Source organism: Alexandromys fortis, unplaced genomic scaffold (genome assembly GCF_014885135.2).
Source record: "Alexandromys fortis isolate MF-2015 unplaced genomic scaffold, M_Fortis_MF-2015_v1.1 scaffold_4, whole genome shotgun sequence".
In the NCBI taxonomy this organism is placed as follows: domain Eukaryota; kingdom Metazoa; phylum Chordata; class Mammalia; order Rodentia; family Cricetidae; genus Alexandromys; species Alexandromys fortis.
Window position 1 is genome coordinate 17,475,802 of NW_026067944.1, and position 13,333 is coordinate 17,489,134.

The 13,333-nt window shown below is 41.0% G+C and overlaps 1 long non-coding RNA gene and 1 pseudogene across 1 annotated transcript in view; one reads left to right on the forward strand and one right to left on the reverse strand.

The window, feature by feature from the left end:
- Nucleotides 1-13,131, reverse strand: part of LOC126505781 (uncharacterized) — a 347,236-nt gene extending 334,105 nt beyond the window's left edge. The window contains exons 1-2 of the long non-coding RNA XR_007592979.1: nucleotides 11,561-13,131; nucleotides 11,151-11,337 (exon numbers count right to left, since the gene is read on the reverse strand). This is a non-coding gene — a long non-coding RNA (uncharacterized lncRNA). The remainder of the gene's footprint in view (nucleotides 1-11,150; nucleotides 11,338-11,560) is intronic.
- LOC126505780 (40S ribosomal protein SA-like) lies at nucleotides 1,402-2,846 on the forward strand (annotated as a pseudogene).
- Nucleotides 13,132-13,333: the final 202 nt, after the last annotated feature.

Sequence of the window (13,333 nt, forward strand, 5' to 3'; positions counted from 1 at the left end):
TACCTCTTCCACGGCTAGATTCAACCCGAGTTACTCTCTCTGTACAGAAGTCATGCCTAACCTCTCCTGCCTAGCTATTGGTCATTCAGCTTTTTATTAAACCAAGCATAAAGTGCCTTTTACACAGAATGAGGAAATATCCTTCAGCAATATTCCTATCAAAAGAAATAATCAAGAGTGATTCTTTAAATATGTGCTATTTATGGATACCTGTTTCTCAGTTGTTTCAAATGCAACCCTGTTAACAAAATGTTTCAATAATAGGATCAGTCTATACAGTTACTAAGACAAATTTGGAAAGTAACAGCCATAGTCGATTAAATCAGAGACAGTCATGCTATCACAAAGAGACTGTTTAGTAACACATCTCCAGTGTTATGGAGGAAAAACCTCTAATTTATTCTTATAGGTTTTGAGTTTATTGAATTTTTAAATTTTTTATGTGTCCAATTTTATGTGTCTTTGAATTTCTAAAGACTCTTTACCCCTTTACCCCTTGAATTGTTTTCATTAAAATTTATAATCTTTATGAATAAGTCAAGAGTACTCAATTAACATATCACAAATTTTATTCATTATTACATGTTTCTGATATGACTCATTTCCTTTAGAATTATAAAGTTTTAATATGAATAATCATTAGGTTATCTTGTCTAAGAAGAATGTAATACACATTCTGATTTTTCAACAAGTAATACTGAAATGCTGATGGGGAAATTACTATAAAATAGGAATCCCCTTCTTATCAACAATCCTACAAAGTTATCAGCGACTTTGCTGGAAAATTTGCTAAAAATGAAAATAAAGAACCACTCTTAGGCATATACCTAAAGGATAATCAATCATACTACAAGGATATTTGCTCAACTTTGTTCATAGAAACATTTTTCATAATAGCCAGAATTGGAAAAAACCTACATGTCCCTCAATAAAAAAAAATGGTTAAAAAAACATGGTACATTTACACAATGGAATATTACTCAGCAGGGGAAAAGACAAAAAACAATAACATCATGAAATTTTCAGACGAATGGGTGAAATTAGAAAAAAAATATCCTGAATGAGATAACTCAGACCCAGACAGACAAACATGTGCTTACTCATAAGTGAATAATAGCTGTAAAGCAAAGGATAACCAGGATACTATCCACAGGTCAGAGAAGCTAGGTAACAAGATTCTAGGAGTGACATGCCTTGGAGAACCCCAGGAAGAGGAAATAGATAAGATCTCCTGGGAAAAATGGTGGATGGGAACATGATGGATATGGATGATCCAGTTTTGGGAGGGCAGGAAAGGGAGAGCAAGGAAACAGATTATCTTGGCTTTTCCATGCGCCCCCGGACGGGTCCATACAGCGTTGTTCTTGGTTCCCAACGTAACTTAAAGGGAATCTTAACACAATGCCTGGAGCCCTTGATGTCCTGCAGATGAAGGAGGAGGATTGTTGTGCGGAGCAGTGGGAGGGGCTGTGTCCTGCCACCCGGCTAGCTTTACCCGAAATAATTACACAGAAACTGTATTCTTTTAAACACTGCCTGACCCATTAGTTCCAGCCTCTTATTGGCTAGCTGTTACACATTGATCTAACCCATTTCTAATAATCTGTGTAGCCCACGAGGTGGCTTACCAGGGAAGATCTTAACCTGCAGCTGTGTCAGGTGGGAGAGTTATGGCGACTCTGACTCGGCTTCTTACTCCCAGCATTGTTTTGTTTACTCCGCCTATCTAAATTTTACCCTATCAGAGGGCCAAGCAGTGTCTTTATTAATTAACCAATGAAAGCAACAGATAAGATACAAGACCCACCTCCATAGTTTCCCCTTTTTCTGTTTAAACAAAAAAGAAAGGCTTTAACTTTAACATAGTAAAATTACATATAATAAAACACTTATCAAGTAAGAATTACATTTACAGTATTTACCCTATCAGAGGGCCAAGCAGTTTCTTTATTAATTAACCAATAAAAGCAACAGATAAGATACAAGACCCACCTCAATCAGAGGATGTCCTCAACTTCCTTGCTGCAGGCACCCACTTAGGTGGCCCCAACCTCAACTTCCAGATGGAGCACTTCCAGATGGAGCAGCACATCTACAAAAGGAAAAGTGATGGCATCTACATCATTAACCTGGAGAGGACCTGGGAGAAGTTGCTGCTTGCAGCTCAGGCTATTGTTGCCATTGTGAACCCTGCTGATGTCAGCGTCATCTCCTCCAGGAACACTGGGCAGCGAGCCTTGCTGAAGTTTGCTGCCGCCACTGGAGCCACTCCGATTGCCGACCATTTCACCCTAGTGATCTTCACTAACCAGATCCAAGCAGCCTTCAGGGAGCCACGGCGTCTAGTGGTGACAGATCCCAGGGTTGACCACCAGCGCCTCACAGAGGCGTCTTACGTGAACCTGGCCACCATTGTCCTATGTAACACAGACTCACCTCTGTGCTACATGGACATCGTCATCCCGTGCAACAAAAAGGGAGCTCACTCAGTGGCCCGGGAAGTACTCCGCATGTGTGGCACTATCTCCCATGAGCACCCATGGCGGGTTATGCCCAATCTTTACTTCTACAGAGACCCAGAGGAGACTGAGAAGGAAGAACAGGCTGCTGCTGAGAAGGCTGTGACCAAGGAGGAGTTTCAGGGCGAATGGACCGTGCCAGCTCCTGAGTTCACTGCTGCTCAGCCATAGGTGGCTGACTGGTCTGAGGGTGTGCAGGTGCCCTCCGTACCCACCCAGCAGTTCCCTACTGAAGACTGGAGTGCCCAGCCAGCCACTGAGGATTGGTCAGCAGCTCCCACAGCGCAGGTTACCGTGTGGGTTGGAGCCACCACTGAGTGGTCCTGAGCTCCTCTGCAGAAATCTGAGCAAAGAGGGTGGAAGGAAAATAAAGTTCTTACAAGCTGTAGAGAGAGAGAGAGAGAGAGAGAGAGAGAGAGAGAGAGAGAGAGAGAGAGAGAGAGAGAGAGAGAGAGAGAAATCTTAATAGAGGGTGGCATTATGGGGTTAAGGAGATCCGGTGCCAGGGAAACTTCCAAGAATTCACAAGGATGATCCCAGCTAAGACTTTTAACAATAGTGGAGATGGTGCCTGAACTTGCCTCCTCCTTAATCAGATTGATGACTACCTTAATTGTCATCACAGAGAACCTTCATCCAGTTACTGATGGAAGCAGATGCAGAGATTCACAGCCAAGCACCGGGCTGAGCTCTTGAAGTCCAATCAAAGAAAGTATGGAAAGATTATATGAGCAAGTGGGTTCAAGATCATGAACCCACAGAGACATTTGACTTGAATTTGTGGGAGCTTACGAAATGTAGATGGACTGACAGCCAGGGGACCTGCATAGGACCAGACGAGGCCCTCTACATATGGGTGACAGTTGTGTAGTTTGATCTGTATGTAGAGCCCTAGTAGTCAGACCAGGTTCTATCCCTTATGGATGAGCTTGCTTTTTGGAAACCACTCGCTATGGTAGGATGCCTTGCTCAGCCTTGGTGCAGGGAGAGGAAGCTTGGTCCTGTTTCAACTCGATATGCCAGGGGTTCTTGATTCCCCTTGGGAGGCCTTACTCTTTCAAAGGAGTGGATGGGGCCTGGGTAGAAAGGAAGAATGGGGGGGGGGAGGTAGAAGAAACTTGGGTTGGTATGTAAAAAAATTAAATAAAAACAAAATAACAAGAAAAAGTAAAAAAAATGATGATTTAATTCCAGGTAAATCATCTTTTTTAATCAGTCTGTGGAAAAATCTCTAGTTTTACTATCATCAAACTTATTCAGTAAAAAGGCATTTAATTTTTTAAAAACTTTTTAGAATGTTTAGTGTGTGTGTGTGTGTGTGTGTGTGTGTGTGTGCAAAAGTTACAGGGCAACCTTTGGGGAGCTGATTCTCTCTTTCTGTCATTTAGATGGAACTCTACTACCCAGGCTGAATTGCAAGAGTCCTCACCTGCTGAGCCATCTCATTGGTCCAGAATCTTTAGTTTTAAACTGTAGAATTTACAAGCTTATATTTTCTTTTCCACAATGAATATAATGTTGTATAAAACTAAATATTAAAAATAGCCTATGAAGTAAAACTTTCAAATTTTTCATTCAACAGAAAAATAAATTTTATCAGATAAAATAACCAAAGTAATGTTTTATGGGCTTTGCTCAGTTTTCCATACCCCATCCATGCCACATGCTGTCTCTGTTCTCCTGATAATATTTTGTCTTCATATTTAGGAGTTTTTATAGTCTTCTTATAGACTTTCTTGTCCGATCTTTTCCTATCTGACTCTAACTTTAATGTAAGAAATTTTAATTTATTTATTTATTTATTAAAGATTTCTGTCTCTTCCCCACCGCCGCCTCCCCTTTCCCTCCCCCTCTCCCAACCAAGTCCCCCTCCCTCGTCAGCCCAAAGAGCAATCAGGGTTCCCTGCCCTGTGGGAAGTCCAAGGACCACCCACCTCCATCCAGGTCTAGTACGGTGAGCATCCACGAAACTGCCTAGGCTCCCACGAAACCAATAGGTCCAGTAGAATCAAAAACCCGTTGCCATTGTTCTTGAGGTCTCAGTAGTCCTCCTTGTCCGCTATGTTCAGCGAGACCAGTTTTGACCCAGGCTTTTTCAGACCCAGGCCAGCTGGCCTTGGTGAGTTCCTGATAGAACATCCCCATTGTCTCAGTGTATGGGTGCACCCCTCGCGGTCCTGAGTTCCTTGCTTGTGCTCTCTCTCCTTCTGCTCCTGATTTGGACCTTGAGATTTCAGTCCGGTGCTCCAATGTGGGTCTCTGTCTCTGTCTCCTTTCATCGCCTGATGAAGTTTAATATTCAGGAGGATGCCTATATGATTTTCTTTGGGTTCTCCTTCTTATTTAGCTTCTCTAAGAACCCGAATTATAGGTTCAATGTCCTTTATTTATGGCTAGAAACCAAATATGAGTGAGAACATCCCATGTTCCTCTTTTTGGGTCTGGCTTACCTCACTCAGGATGGTGTTTTCTATTTCCATCCATTTGCCTGCAAACTTCAAGAAGTCCTTGTTTTTTACTGCTGAGTAGTACTCTAATATGTATATATTCCATACTTTCTTCATCCATTCTTCAATTGAAGGGCATCTAGGTTGTTTCCAGGTTCTGGCTATTACAAACAATGCTGCTATAAACATAGTAGAGCATATACTTTTGTTGTGTGATAAGGCCTCTCTTGGGTATATTCCCAAGAGTGGTATTGCTGGGTCCATGGGTAGGTTGATCCCAAATTTCCTGAGAAACCTCCACACTGCTTTCCAGAGTGGTTGCACAAGTTTGCATTCCCACCAGCAATGGATGAGTGTACCCCTTTCTCCACAACCTCTCCAGCAAAGGCTATCATTGGTGTTTTTGATTTTCGCCATTCTGACAGGTGTAAGATGGTATCTTAAAGTTGTCTTGATTTGCATTTCCCTGATCGCTAAGGAAGTTGAGCATGACCTTAGGTGTCTTTTGGCCATTTGAACTTCTTCTGTTGAGAGATCTCTGTTCAACTCAGTGCCCCATTTTATAATTGGGTTGATTAGCCTTTTACGGTCTAGTTTCTTGAGTTCTTTATATATTTTGGAGATCAGACCTTTGTCAGTTGTGGGGTTGGTGAAGATCTTCTCCCAGTCAGTGGGTTGCCTTTCTGTTTAGCAACAGTGTCCTTTGCTAAAGCAAAGAAAATTTTTACATTAACTTCCCAAGAAAGAGGAAATTTTAGAACTAAATTTTCCCATTGTCAGTATTATTATCAAAAGAATGATTTTTTATTTACAAATGTTTTAGGTTGAGCTAAAGAAGGAGGCGTTTTGTTGATTACTAAATGATTCTGTTGCTGTGATTGGGATGGCATGACACACAGTAAGACACGCACTATGTTAGATGCCCTGTTGAACTTTGCAACTCTCCCTGAAATGAAGCATCATAAATGGCCTACCTTTCCAGATAGGTAATGAAAAAACAGATTCATACCTCAAACCTGGAAATTGAATCCTTTTGACCTGTGAGTTGACCTAAAATGTAATCAGTGAAAAGGGAAGTTATAAAAATTCCTTTATATTGTTCCTGTGGGCATGATATGAGCATGTATGAAAAGACTATCTTGGAATATTTTGTGGTCTTTGACTTCATAAACTAGAGTGATCACACTCTGAATACAAGAAGGGCTCCACAGCCAGTATCCTCGCCTCTTCAGACAAACTCTAGAATTATATTTGTGCTTTCAAATTAGTACCCATGGTGGCTTTATTAAAAATAAGGAGTAAAAATGTAAATAACAAAACTGAAATCAAATTCACTTATACTATATCCTATTTTTAAAGTTCTCTGTCGAGTCTGGACAGCATTTAAATTGAGTTTTCAAGTGGGAAGGAAGAACGTGAGTTCCAATTTCCATTTATATTTGCATATTTTCTTTCCTATTTACATTTAACTATGCTTTTTGTTTCAATTATTCACTTTCTGTCCCTATATGAGGAGGTAGAACAACAAATGTACACAATAGGACACAGTTATAACTGCTTAAAAAACAATAAGCAAAACAAAACCCTTCCTCTATGACCCACATTCCAGACTTGTATGGACATATTATTTGATTATCTTTAACCAGCAGACCTAGCATTTACTCTTTTTATAATATGTTTTAAGTGAACATAAACAGAAGCAAGCTTCACTTCTATTGAAATACCTCCTTCATTTCTGACTTATTTCAGATAAAACTTAATCTTCATACATTTTAAATTGTAGCTGTCATAATAAATTAAAAAAAAACATTGTCAAAGGCTTTCTTTGAATCTTTAGTTAAAGGTGAATGCAGTAAGATATTAAAACAGACTCTACTGAGAATTACAGAGACCGATATTCAATGTAAGGTTGTTTTCACTGCCAAGAGCGTGGACTATATGTATTGCCATGCAATGCTGTTCCAGGAAATATGTGTATCATCTCAGTTCATCCAGGTATACTCCTGCCTCTCATAGGAAGACTCACACACAGTCAGATAAACCCACAGGGCACATCGTGCAATTCTCAACATCCTCTTCAAAGGACATCTTGTTATCTCCTCTGCGTATCTCATGACTTCCATCAGTTTTCCCAATTAAGAGCATAAAACATTATCCTACTCTGTTATGAGTTTGCTAAAACTCATCAAAGCATCACATTTAGCAGTTTTTAATTAGATACAACCTAAGTGAGAGGTGAAATAGATGAATTCTAAAAAGGCTTTGAGAATCACTCCCTTTACATTGTGGTTAGCTTGTAAATAGAAACTAGATTCTCAACCAGTAGAGTGACTATGACTTGATTTTAAATAAACGTTAAAATTTCTATTAAATAATTATTAACTATTCTATCAAATTGAAATAATAATAACCATCCTGGGGAGATGGAAGAAAAAAGTTCTCCACTGAACTCTAATTACTATAAAGGTCACCATAATTTATCTTCAAGCAACCATAACTGCTTATCTCATTTTTTTCCCATTATTTTTTTACAGGCAAGTAATTAAAGCATGGTAGATAACTCCTCAGTTTCCTGTGTCTAACTTCTAAAAGTAAAAACTATGTGATTCAAGTACTGCAACATGTTAAATTTATAGTTACTATTTAAAGTAATACAGTTACACTATTAAAACCTGGTTTCTTCCTCCATTGGTGGACTATTACAGTTATTCGTTCTTGGATAAACCTTGTTAATTGTGTGCCAGTGTCTAACAGAGAACTCAGCTTTGGGCTTCTATTAAACTTATTCTAATCTCACTCTAAGCTTAGCTCGGTTCCATAAAAAATCCATGTGTATATTTATATTTTTCCACTCTACGGTAAACGTATCAGTGTGGAGAGATAAGCATTCACCCAGTCACGTGCTTATTTAATGCACACTCAAAGGATGTAATAAAATTTCCCTCTGCCTGTCGGCACCTCTGCATCGAGCCCTCGCTCGATTTTCCCTAGGCCAAAATGCAGTCGCTTCAACTTATCCGCCAATTCCATGTGTTTGGAATATTTCACAGGCAATTAAAGCCACAGAAAAATCTATAGCTATGCTCTCCTAGTCGGAGCTGCACCTTGCCAGGATTTTGCACAGGCACCTCCGTACCCTCTGGGTTTCTCTGCTCTGTAGTGGACGGCGCTTTCATTTCCAGTCACGGATTCTGGTTACCAACCAAGCTGGCAAATGAAAAATAACTCAGCCGGGGACATTTCACCCACCAGTGATCTCTGTCTGCAGCTAATTCCTCCCTGAGGTTTCTTTCTCTCCACTAGCAAGTTCTTAAAGGCCTAACGCAGGGCTGAGGCCTGGCGTCACTTGTCTGAGGTTTCAATTAAGATGTGGAAATATCAAAGAAGAAACAAGCAGGCTCGTCCAACAATGCCTCGCATTTCTGTCTCAGTTCGAATTCAGAGATGGCAAGATACTAGGTGTGTGTGTGTGGGGAGTGATTCATTAATCCTCTCGCAACAGACCCAGGAACTTTAAAGAAAAGAAGTGATGCCAGCAACAAGATGAGGTTGAATGGTCCCTCTGTTGCTTGTATACGTTGGGAGCTGACTGTGAAATCTGTGTGGACGGACTGAACCTTAGGGCTAACCTCATGGTGCAAATGTGGGGATCAAAGGCACTCTGTCAGTATCTGATTAAGAGCCATGTAAGAGCACTGAAGACATTTCCTTCTGCTTAACAACTCTGATTACAGGGGCTCCCGGAGTGAGTGTTCCTGTAAGCAGTCAACCAGGTCCCTGGGCTCCAGCTGGAGCTATAGGGTTTCCCAATGGCAGAGCTTCCTGTAGCTGAAGGCTTCAATTCATTCACAGCTTGTAAATCAGTAGCCTGTAAATCAACAGATTGAGCTACTACTACTTAAAACACAGTTTCCTCAACCAGCTTCCTTCTGGGTTTGTTTTCATAGATCAAGGGCATGGGAAAAAAGTGTCCAAATTTTAACACCTGGTCCTTGGGGGCTCAGCAGGAGATGCATGTTACACAAGCTTCAAGGTTTTGTTGGTGTTTCAGTGGAGCAAGGCCTTAGTGGCTGAAGTCAAGATAGCATTTATGTAGAGAAGTGACAGGAGCCTATCTGGGAAATAGAAATTACTGATGCTGCATGGATTTCAGCAACTTCAAATGTCTACTCGGAAATGTGTGAAGCTGAAATGAATTCGAGTTAAGGCCTTCCTATTGGTTTTGTTTTCCAAAATGAAGCATGTATAAATAACATCAGAAATTAGCCTAACATGTTTAATACAAGTATTTTGAAAACTTTGTGCTGTAATGTCTGCCAAACTTGAACAGAGACAGGAAATTGGTTAATTGCAAGAAATATCTGTTGGGAATGATCAATTATACAGAATAAAGCATCAACAAAAAATTCATGACTGAAAATGTGTCAAATGTCAGAATTCATCCTTTCATCTATCATCATGGAACACTTTGGATAACAATAACCAATTATATATAGTCTTACAGTAAAATAATTAGTTTCAATCATTATTCTTTAAATTTAATGTTGTGTCCAAAATCAATATCTGATGTTAATACTAAATATCAAAGAAAATTATTTACATTTTACGCTGATCCTAAACTAAATATAAAAAAAGAATCCAACAGAAACTTAATCTATGTTCCTTTTCAGAAACTGGGAATGGTGGAATATCAATTACGTGTATATCATTGTCCTTAGGTTCTCAGAAAAGAAGGGATGGAAATTTTGCAAATAATTCCTAAACTTACGTTTACCTTTAAACCAACTTCGATTACAAGACTGATGATGCTCTTAGAAAAAAATGTCTGGAGCTAAAAATCCCACTTTGAGATAGGGAGAATGAAGGAAACCGGGCTCTGTCTTTGGAAAGGAAGGATAAGAGCGCTACTAAGGTGACCGTATGCCACTAATTCGCAGCATTGTTCTGAAGGCACTTGGTTTAGCTGCCTGGACAGAAGCACATGGTTCTCTACGGAAATGCCCAGGGATCAGAGAAAGAGGCACAGTCGCTGAGAGGGCATGTTTTACTTGCAGGTAAAAATGTGTTAGCATGAACAGTTTGAAATGCAAAAGAACTGAATGGGCTTAGTGGCGACGAGGCAGGGAATAATGAATCTCTCCCAGACAGTTAGAGAAAAGGAAACCCAGATTTGGAAAATGCTCTTCCCTAGTGATAGAAGAACAAGACTGCCGAGAGCAGCTGGAGACTCCTATCCTAATGGAGGGGAAGCTGTAACGAGGATCAGGGGACGTTAGGTAGGCAGCATGGAAGCTGAGCCCTCACAGCGTCTTACTGCTGAAGTTAGCAGACAATAGCCACACATTTCCATGAAAGTCGCCTAAGAGAAGCAGTTTTGTTTTCTCTCCTTTGTCTGGGATACTAACCTTTTAGCTGTCTTCCTAGGCCTCAAGTCCTCCTTATATCGCTACTTGTTGAAATAAGAGCGGCAGCGGGGCTGCATCCCCAACACCCCGGCCGCTTGGCTAGCTCATGCCCGAAATAACAACACACAAACTGTATTCATTTAAAGAACTGCTTGGCCCATGAACTCTAGCCCTTACAGGCTAATTCTCGCACCTGGACTAGCCCATTTCTAATGATGTATGTAAGCACCCCAAGGTGCGCTTAACCAGGAAGATTCTAACCTACGTCCATCCTGGGGAGCTTCATGCCTCTGCCTCAGAGCGCAGAGCTATCGTGTCTATCCAGCAGAGCTGAGCATGGCGTCTCTTCGGGAGCAGAGCAGAGTCTGACCTCACTTCCTCTTCCGCCCAGAATTCTATTCTGTTTACTCCTCCCATCTATGTTCCAAGCCATGAGGCCAAGCAGCTGGTTTATTATAACTTAACCAATGAAATCAACAGATTGATATATGACACTCCCACATCACTTCCCCTTTTTCTGTTTAAAAAAAAAAAAAAAAAAAAAGAAGGCTTTAACTTAACATCCAAAGCTCTAGAAATGACAGAGACATCTCGCTGCCTGGACAGTCACCCAAAGTTCCTCTGTACCGTTGGGGCATCCATCTTCGGCCTACAGGCCCATAGTTTCCAGCAGACATTTCCACAAAGCAGGAAATTTCAAAGGCAGTCACTATCTGCTTGTCCTGAAGAATGTCTTGCAGACTCTTTCATGAATCAGGAACCCCGAAAGATCATCTCACCTTTAGGCAAGTTCAGCAGTCCTCTCTCTGCGGGTTCTCTGTGTCCAGTTTATGCAATAGTCCAGGCAAGAGCAGTTTCTTGCCCAAATGGCTATCAAACTCCATAAGGATCCTCTTCGATGCCCATCTTCCTCTTGAAGTAGATTGGTGCTGCCAGGAGCAGAGTGTCTCATTGTCATGAAAAGTCCTAAGTTATTAAAACATTTAAAATGCCATATTCTATAATCTTTGAAAAATATGAAGAATGCCTATCTAAAATATATCTATGCACATCTAGAAAATCTTAACTAACATGACTACAAACTTAACTATTATTAATGATTATTCATTAACAACCTATATACATTACAAAATTAACCTTAAATTTAAATCACTAAAGCAAAATCCATATCAATGTAAATTATTCATACCTATATCATCTCCCCCTTTAAATGTAAAAGAACATTTATAAACCATATTTGGGAACATGGGCGCAGTTTTTTCTCTCCAAACTGCTTCCTGCTGAATGGGGGCGTCGTTAATTAGGTCTTTCATGGTATAACCTGTGTGCTAGTTTCATCTCAGTTGGCAGTTGAGCGAAGCAATTTTCTGAAGGTATTCACAGCAACCGTTCAGGAGGGCGTGGTCCATCATACCATATCGGAATAGAAGAAATGAACAGGGTCTCATCCTCTGTGAAAACAAAAAAAGAAACTCCTTTCCAAAGTATCATGTCCTTAGATCCAAATTTCAAAGTCAAGGCATCAAAATCTCTACGTTGGATTAGTTCAGCAGCATTTATAAACAAATATCTTTTGGCAGCTGTTGCTCCTTCCTCAGCATTCAAACAATTCAAAGAGAGCATAATAGTATACAGTATCAAGATTCTCTGTGTATTTTCCATCTTTGTACGCTTTATTTTAACCTCTATTTCGTTTATTTTTAATTTTATATTCTCTGTATCTCTTTGACCTGGAATAACTCTGTAGACCAGGCTCTCCTTGAACTCTCAGAGATCCGCCTGTCTCTGCCTCCCAGGCATTGGGATTAAAGGTGTTTGCTACTACACCTTGAACTCACAGAGATCTGTTTGTCTCTGCCTTCTAGGCACTGGGATTAAAGGCGTGTGCTACCACACCTTGAAGTCACAGAGGTCAATCTCCCCCTGCCTCCCAAGTGTTGGGATTAAAGGCGTGTACTACCACACACAACTTCTCTTTTTCTTTTTTTTTTTTAAGAACTTTTAACTTTTAGCTTGCATATATTTTTAACACACTGTAAATCATTTAAACATTTTCTTTGTCTTTGAATCTCTTTACTGTATATCTCTCTTTTTCTGACCACACGAGCCTTTAAATTACTGAGCAATATGAGTAGGATTAAAGCCGTGGCTTTGCCAGCTAGATCCAGTCCATTCCTTAGCTTTCCGGCCTCATGGCTGAGGTACCGGTTGTAGCCACGTTTACTGCCACAACTCTATGGCATTTCAAGGTCCCTGCCAGCAAGCGAGCTTCAGCAGCCTGTGCTTGCAAACCACACGAACCGCCTGCGTAAAAGAGTCAGAGTTTGCCGTGGCAGGACAGCCCAGAAAGCCGGCATTTTTGAACAGCGCAGCTTTTTTCCTGCTACGGCTGAAAACCGAAAAGCATGCGTTCAGCTTTTCACCAACACCATTTAAGTGTTTTGTGGCAGGACCTCTTAATGAGCTGCAGGGTTTTGCAGCTGAAGCTGAGTCAGGAAGCCTCTCTTAGATGAGAGTGCTTGCTTGCTTCTAACAAGCAGAGGAGACCCGAGAAACTGCTGCTACCAAGAAAACATGCTTTACTCTTTCCCAAGCTTTCTCAGGCTTTTTGTAGATTCAGTTAGCCACACGTCTGGGCGCCATCTGTTGAAATAAGAGCGGCGGCGGGGCTGCATCCCCAACACCCCGGCCGCTTGGCTAGCTCATGCCCAAAATAACAACACACAAACTGTATTCATTTAAAGAACTGCTTGGACCATGAACTCTAGCCCTTACAGGCTAATTCTCGCACCTGGACTAGCCCATTTCTAATGATGTATGTAAGCACCCCAAGGTGTGCTTAACCGGGAAGATTCTAACCTACGTCCATCCTGGGGAGCTTCATGCCTCTGCCTCAGAGCGCAGAGCTATCGTGTCTATCCAGTAGAGCTGAGCATGGCGTCTCTTCGGGAGCAGAGCAGAG